The sequence below is a fragment of the Gossypium arboreum genome, chromosome 6, assembly GCF_025698485.1.
Source record: "Gossypium arboreum isolate Shixiya-1 chromosome 6, ASM2569848v2, whole genome shotgun sequence".
NCBI classification, from domain to species: Eukaryota; Viridiplantae; Streptophyta; class Magnoliopsida; order Malvales; family Malvaceae; genus Gossypium; species Gossypium arboreum.
In genome coordinates this window covers 58,752,138-58,760,737 of record NC_069075.1, presented here as the reverse complement: position 1 = coordinate 58,760,737, position 8,600 = coordinate 58,752,138, and the positions used below count along the sequence as shown (strand labels likewise).

The window sequence follows — 8,600 nt, the reverse complement described above, 5'->3', positions numbered from 1 at the left end:
AAAAGGTTTTTCAATGATAACTTCTCCGATGACCCGTCTATTGTAAAAAGACGTGAAATCTTAGTGGAATGATAAATGCTAGTAGAGTTTTGACAGATTAAAAGCTTTATTGATAGAAGCTCTAGTGTTAGTTTAGCCAGAATCAGGTAAGGAATTTATAGTTTATAGTGATGCGTCATTGAATGGTTTAGGCTGTGTTTTCATGTAAGAAGGTAAAGTAGTAGCCTATGCTTCAAGACAGATAAAACCACATGAAAGAAACTACCTAACACATGATCTTGAATTGGAAGCCATAGTGTTTGCATTGAAAATTTGGCAGCATTACTTGTTGGTGAAAAATGCCGTATATTCACTGATCATAAAAGTCTAAAGTACTTGATGACACAGAAAGATTTGAATTTGAGACAGTGCAGGTAGCTTGAGTTATTGAAAGATTATGATCTGGTTATTGATTATCATCTGAGAAAAGCCAATGTGGTTGCTGATGCTTTGAGCGAAAAATTCCTATTTTCCTTATGAGCTATGAATACTCAATTTTCATTATCTGATGATGGTTCAATTATAACTGAGTTAAAAGCTAGACCAATGTTTTTGCAACATATTTCTGAAGCTCAGAAAAATGATAGTAAGTTGCAAGCAAAACGGATACAAAGTGAATCAACTCCTGACTCAAAATTTCAGATCAAGACCGATGATTGTCTGTTATTTAAAGGTAGAGTATGTGTACCAAAAAGTTCAGAACTAGTACAGAAGATTTTGAATGAAGCTCATAGTGGTAACATGTCTATCCATCCTGGTAGTAGTAAAATGTATAATGATATGAAAAAGATGTACTGGTGGCCGGGAATGAAACGAGATATTTCTGAATTTGTGTCTAAATGTTTGATATGTCAACAAGTAAAAGCTAAACATCAGTTGCCTTTAGAACTATTACAGCCAGTTACGATACCATAATAGAAATGGGAAAGAATTACTATAGACTTTGTATTGGGATTACCCCTGTCTCTAAAGAAGAAAGATGTCGTTTGGGTGATTGTTGATCGGTTGACAAAGTCTGCACACTTTATTCTGGTACGTATGAATTATTCTTTCGATAGATTGGCTGAATTGTATGTCTCTGAGATTGTTAGATTGCATGGAGTGCCTATCTCCATTATTTCTGATAGAGACCCTCGGTTTATGTCTCGATTCTGGAGCAAATTGCAAGAAGCTTTAAGTACTCAGTTACACTCTAGCACTACATTTCATCCACAGACAGATGGTCAATCTGAACGTGTAATACAGATCTTGGAGGATATGCTTCGGTGCTGTATACTTGAGTTTGAAAGTAATTGGGAAAAGTATTTACCTTTTGTTGAATTTTCTTATAATAACAGTTATCAGTCCAACATTAAAATGGCACTGTATGAAGCTTTGTATGGTCGCAAATGTAGAAGTCCATTGTATTGGACAGAACTCAATGAGAAAAAGCTACATGGAGTTGACTTAGTCCATGAAACCGAGCAAAAAGTGAAAGTAATTCAAGTCAATTTGAAATCAGCCTCTGATCATCAAAAGTCTTACGCTGATTGATATGCGATATTCGTGACAGGTTTTAAAGATTTATGAATGAATCGTTCTTGAGACTAACTTATTATCACGAGTAAGACAAGTGTACCTATCGAACAGTAGTATAGTTTAGCAAGATCGGATTGTCGAACCCAAAGGAACCACAAGTACTAGTAATTACTTCCTTTTTATTATCTAGCCTAAAAATTAAGAGGTTTGGTTATCTAAAATAATTACTAAACTAAGAATGCACTGTAACACCCCGAACCCGAGACCGTCGCCGGAGTCGAACGCGAGGTGTTAACAGACTTCAACCCACTTATTGACAATTTTCAGACAAGCTGCCAATCTGAGTACTAGTCGCTCCAAAATTCATAACTTGAGTTTTACAACTCGAAAATCAGTTCCGTAAATTTTTCCTGAAACTAGACTCATATGTCCATCTACATATTTTTTCTAGAATTTTGGTCGAGCCAATTAGTACAGTTTATTAGTTAAAGTCTCGCCTGTTGTAGGGATCGACTACACTGACCTTTGTGCGTTACGAATTGGATATCTCCTGTACAGGGCTTCAATACTAATGCCGTTTGTTTCTGTAGAAACTAGACTCAGAGAGGAATCTACACATATATGGAATGACTCCTAATTATCTCTGGTTAATTTACAATGATTTTCCAAAGTTGGAACAGGGATCCAGAAACCGTTCTGGCCCTATTCCACAAGAACTTTAAAATCTGTTAACTTATAACTCATATGACCATTTCGTTTCTTCCATATGAAAGTAGATTCATCAAGGTACACTTACATAATTTATTTGCTATTTAATACCATTCCTACTATTTTTAGTGATTTTCACATCCACGTCACTGCTGCTGTCAGCATCTGCCTTTAGTAGGCTTTACCTATTTCATACTTTCCATGATTCAATTGGCCCTTTTACATACATAGCACAAAGTGTGATCATGATTAACCATTCCAATGGCTAATCGTTTCAAAATAATTCCATACCTCATAAGGGTCAACATACAAACGATTATAGTTCTATGCTAAAACGATATAAGCCATTTTCGCATGGCTATCTAAGTTTACACAAACCGGAAGGTACATGACCTTCAACAAAGGATGGTCCTATACATGCCATTTCAAAGTTCAACCAAAATTTGTACCAAAATGGGGCTTCGATAGTGTGGATGACTTCGACTTCTTTGATCCCGAATCCGATAGCTAACGAGCGAAACCTATAAAACAGAGAGCCAAAACAACGGGGTAAGCATTTTAATGCTTAGTAAGTCTCAAGCAATGAAATCAGCTTTGACTAAGGTATTTTATTCACATGGCTAATTAAACCACTTTACTAATTCACATTCCCATACTCATACTTATTTCACATCACCGACCCTTATGTTCATACACAAAAGAACAACTTAGCCCAAGGCCGTAGCTCGTTTATCAACTTAGCGCATACTTACTTGTAAGAATTCAATTAGTACAAGCACATACAAACATACCTCATTGCTGGAATTTTCACAAGTGTATAAGCTGAAATTTTCACAGCAAGATTGCTCACTTCGAATCACATACTTTCGATTTAACCGGATATAGCGACTCAAGACGATTGCCTTGGTCATAACCCGGATTTGGTGACTTGCACAAAGGCCTTGGGTCTTAGCCCGGATATATCAACTCGCATACGAATGCCTTCGGTCTTAGCCCGGATATATCAACTCGCATACGAATGCCTTGGGTCTTAGCCCGGATATATCAACTCGCATACGAATGCCTTGGTCTTAGCCCGGATATATTTCCAATGTTCACTTACACATATATCAATATTCAAGACACGTCCATAGTTCATTTTCGTTACTAAAGCTCTAACACAAAATATCTATCAACCTTTACTATTTCGCTCAATGGCCACACAAACAAGGAGCATAATTTTGATATAATTCAAGTAGGGTCATCACTCGAAGACTTACCTTGAATGTTGTCGAGCGATTTCGACGGCTATTCAACTACTTTTTCCTTCCCTTTATCGGATTTAGCTCCCCTTTGCTCTTGAGCTAATTCACACAAATTTAACTTATTAAAATCTCATCATGATAGCTTATGGCGAAATATGACCAGGAGTGTAAATGGTCATATGGCCATCCTTTAGCTCAAATACACAATGGTCATGCACATTTTACATCACAACAAGCAATTCAATACATTCAAACATCAACGTGAAGTTCAAAGTACTTGGCCCTTATATACATACATCCACATATTTAAGCTCAAGAATTTTAACATAACATCAAGTGCTCAAATTACTCATGTGGCCGATTACACATGGTCATAAATACACAAAATCAAAAATAATTTCAAGGTTTTTCACACTATACATGTACTAGGCCGAATGTACATGCAAATTTCACAACATTCTTCAACAAATTTCTTCTTTAAACAAACATATTTATCACTTTCTTCATAATCAAAATATCATGTGCAAACATATATACACATATAGGTGCATGGCGAATCTCAAGGTGTTCATAACCCTCTAAAACACAAATTTTACCAATCAAGTAACAAGCATAAATCATGCTCATGAATGCATCATGGCGAATACATCACAATCATACCCCATTGAACTTTGGTCATGGTTAAACAAAGAACTCAATGTCTTACTCAAGATTGCTACAAAGAAATTTCAAGAGTAGTCAATCCATCATTGCATGCATCATTAGCAAGCTTCACATTTAGCATGCAATGGCTTTAACACAATATCAACCTTGGCCAAATACCATTTTTCATGGCATAACAAGGATTTGAACCATGGCTAACATGCACATCAAGTTAGCAACCAAAACAAGCATGAATCTCATGACACAACCTCATACATACCTTAATCTTGATGCAAGTTTAGCCAAATCTCCTTCTAGATCTCTTCTAAACAAAGAAAATGAAGCAAAATCTCTTCTTCCTCTTAGGAATTTCGGCCAAAGGAAGGAGGGAAAAGATGAACAATTTTTTGTTTTTCTTTCTTAGTCTTTGCTCAAAGAAAGGATGAATGACAACTTTTTTTTTTTTCTTTCTCTCTAGCTACGGCACCAAGGGGGGCATCCATGCTCATTTTTTTTCATTTCTTAATTCTTTCTACATAATGCACTAACTAAACATGTTGGAAACATGTCCCTTGCCCATAATCTAGACATGGTCAAGCCACTCATTCAAAATAAATGGAGTATTTGACATGCAACTCCATTTATTTTGCTTCATTCCTTTATTAACCTCTTGAAATTAGCTACATATTTTTAAATCCTTTCACATGAGTCCTTTTTCTTTCAATTCACAATCAAATTAACTAAATCAAAGAATTCAAAATTCACACACGAGCACACACATATTATAGGCATCAAAATAAATTTTAAATTATTTTTATGCCTCGGTTTTGTGGTACCGAAACCACATTCCGACTAGGGTCAATTTTGGGCATGTCACAACTCTCCCTACTTAAGAAATTTTCGTCCCGAAAATCTTACCGGTAAATAGGGTTGGGTATCGCTCTTTCATAGAGTTCTCGGTTTCCCAAGTAGCTTCTTCTATCCCGTGTTTGAGCCATAACACTTTCACTAGCGGAACCCGCTTGTTTCGCAACTCTTTCACTTCACGTGCGGATACTGAATCGGTTCTTCCTCATAACTCATATTGGCTTGAATTTCAACCTCGATGGACTAATCACGTGCGATGGATCAGATCTATAGCGTCAAGCATCGAAACATGAAAGACATCGTGAATCTTTTCGAGTTCGGGGGCAAAATCGACGATATGCGATCGACCGACTCGCCGGATATCTCATATGGCCCGATGAACCTCGGGCTCAACTTGCCCTTACGGCCGAATCGAGTATCTTTTCCACGGCGAAACTTTAAGAAACACTTTATCTCCCACGATACTCAATGTCCTTTCGTTTCAAATCCGCATACGATTTCGACGATCGGAGGCTATCTTGATTTTCACGGATTACTTTTACTTTCATTCAGCATCTTTAATCAAATCCACTCCAAAATTTTGTTCTCACCGAGCTCGGTCCAAAACAATGGTGTACGGCATTTACGCCCGTACAAAGCCTCGTAAGGCGCCATCTTAATACTTGATTGAAAACTATTGTTGTGCGAATTCAATCAAAGGTAGGTACCGCTCCCATGAACCACTCGAACTCGAGGATGCAACATCTTAACATATCCTCAAGTATCTCGAATTATACGCTCGGATTGACCATCGGTTTGGGGGTGAAAGGCGGTCTGAAATGCAACTTGGTGCCCAATGCTTCTTGTAATTTCTTCCAAAATCGCGAGGTGAACCTCGGATCTCTATCCGACACAATGTAAATCGGTACCCGTGTAATCTCACAATCGAGAAACGTACAATTCAGCTAGTTTATCCAATGAAAATCCATACGCATACGGGGATAAAGTGAGCCGACTTAGTCGATCTATCAATAATAACCCAAATTGCATCCTTCTTACTTGTCGACAACGGCGGTCCGGACACAAAGTCCATTGTGACTCGATCCCATTTCCACTCGGGTATTGTGATCGGTGAAGTAACCTCGAAGGCACTTGATGCTCCGCTTTCACTTGTTGACATATTAAACATCTTGCAACAAAATCGAGATGTCTCGTTTCATACCATGCCACCAAAACCGACGTTTCAACTCATTGTACATCTTCGTACTCCCGGGTGGATTGCCATTCGGCTACAATGAGCTTCGCTCGAATTATCGAAATAAGTTCAATTCTTTGGAACACACAAACGACTTCGAACCTCAAACAATCGTCATCATCAATTTGAAACTCCGATTCCTTGTTCGAACACACTCAAATTTCGTTTTGCACGCAACTCCTCATCAATTTTCTGAGCTTCACGAATTTGATGAGTCAACAATGGTTTGGCCTTTAATTCGGCTACTAACACATTGTCGGGTAGGATAGACAAGTGTACATTCATCGCTCGTAAAGCAAGCAAAGATTTCGGCTTAAGGCATCCGCAACCACATTAGCCTTTCCGGGTGATAGTCAATGACCAGCTCATAATCCTTTAACAACTCGAGCCAACGTCTTTGTCGCAGATTTAAGTCTCTTTGAGTCATCAAATATTTGAGACTTTTGTGATCCGAATACACATGGCACTTCTCACCAAATAAGTAATGTCGCCATATCTTTAAGGCGAATACGATGGCAGCCAATTCGAGATCATGGGTCGGATAATTTTTCTCATGTGGCTTTAATTGTCTCGACGCATAGGCCACAACTCGACCTTCTTGCATCAATACGCAACCTAACCCAAGTAGGGAGGCGTCACTATAGATGACAAACTCTTTGCCGATTCGGCCAGTACTAGTCTTGGAGCTTCCGTCAAATGAGTTTTCAATTGGTCAAAACTTTTCGACACTTTTCCGTCCATTCAAACTTGACATCTTTACAAGCGGTTTACGTCATGGGTGTGGCTATCATCGAGAATCCTTTTACAAACCGTCGGTAGTAACCGCAAGTCCCAAAAGCTCGAACCTCGGTAATATTTCTTGGAGGTTTCAGTTAAGTATGGCTGAAATTTTGCTTGGGTCGACTCGAATACCGATCACGAGATACCACGTGACCCAAGAAGCTAACCTCTCTAACCGAACTCACACTTGCTAAACTTAGCATATAACCGCTTATCCCGTAAAATTTGCAACACTAATCTCGGGTGCTCGCATGTTCGGTCTCATCTCTTGAATAGACCAAGATGTCGTCGATGAACACAACTACTGAACCGATCCAAATATGATCTGAAGATCCGATTCATCAAATCCATAAATACCGCAGGGCATTAGTGAGCCCGAACGGCATCACTAAGAACTCGTAGTGACCATATCTCGCTCAAGGCGGTTTTGGGTATGTCCGAATCTCGGATTCATGAATCGATAATAGCCCGATCTCAAATCTATTTTTGAGAACACCGAGGCTCCTTCGCTTGATCGAACAAATCATCGATACGTGGTAACGGATACTTGTTCTTTATTGTCACTTTATTAAGTCGACGATAGTCGATGCACAACCTCATGGTTCCGTCCTTCTTTTCACAAACAACACCGGTGCACCCCAAGGTGAAAAACTCGGGCGAGCAAAACCTCTATCCATCAACTCTTGCAACCGAGCTTTCAACTCCTTTAATTCCGTTGGTGCCATACGATATGGAGCTATCGAAATCGGTGTGGTCCTGTACAAGCTCAATGCCAAACTCTATCTCCGAACAGTGGCAAACCCGGCAATTCTTCGGAAAACGTCCGGTATTCACAAACCACCGCACAGATTTGGGTTCTATTCCTAACTCCTTATCATCAAGTACATACGCAAGGTATGCTTCACACCCTTTTCTTACATATTTCGGGCCAACATTGATGATATTACACCGGCAACCCTTCAAGTTCGTAGACTCAACTCGGATCATCTCGTTGTTTAGCATCTCAAATCAATAGTCTTGCTTTTGCAATTCACAACCGCATCATGCACGGTCAACCAATCCAACCCAAGAATAACATCAAATTCATCGAACGGCAAAAGCATCAAGTCCGCCGGAAACAGTACCTCGAATTACTAGGGGGCATTTCTTACACACTTTGTCGACCAGCACATAACGACCCAAAGGATTTGACACCCGAATTACGAACTCAGTAGACTCAATAGGCAAAGTCTTACTGGATGCTAAGGTTTCGCATATATAAGAATGAGTAGAACCAGGGTCAATCAAAGCAATCACATTAGTATCAAAGAGAGTGAAAGTACCCGTAATAACATCTGGCGAGGAGGCATCCTCGCGTGCACGTATAGCATAAGTCCTAGCTGGAGCGCGAGCCTCGGATCTGGTCGCAGCATCTCTAGATCCTCTCTGACCACCACTAGCCTTGCCCGTATTTCCAGATGGTCTACCTCGAGCGGTGGTAGTACCGGTTTCCCACTCCGATCTACATTCTGCTCGCACAACCTCGGGCAATCTTTAATGAAGTGGTCAACTGATCCACACTTGTAACA

General features: G+C 39.4%; 1 long non-coding RNA gene across 2 annotated transcripts; it reads right to left on the bottom strand.

The window, feature by feature from the left end:
* Positions 1-2,530: 2,530 nt before the first annotated feature.
* On the bottom strand, positions 2,531-8,393 carry LOC128293748 (uncharacterized). Of its 2 annotated transcripts, none has more exons than XR_008283932.1 (3): positions 8,355-8,393; positions 3,525-3,608; positions 2,531-2,786 (listed from the first exon to the last, which is right to left on the bottom strand). It is a non-coding gene; the product is annotated as an uncharacterized LOC128293748 (long non-coding RNA). The 2 variants fall into 2 exon arrangements; XR_008283933.1 differs by lacking the exon at positions 8,355-8,393 and adding an exon at positions 5,070-5,093.
* Between the last annotated feature and the right edge of the window lie 207 nt (positions 8,394-8,600).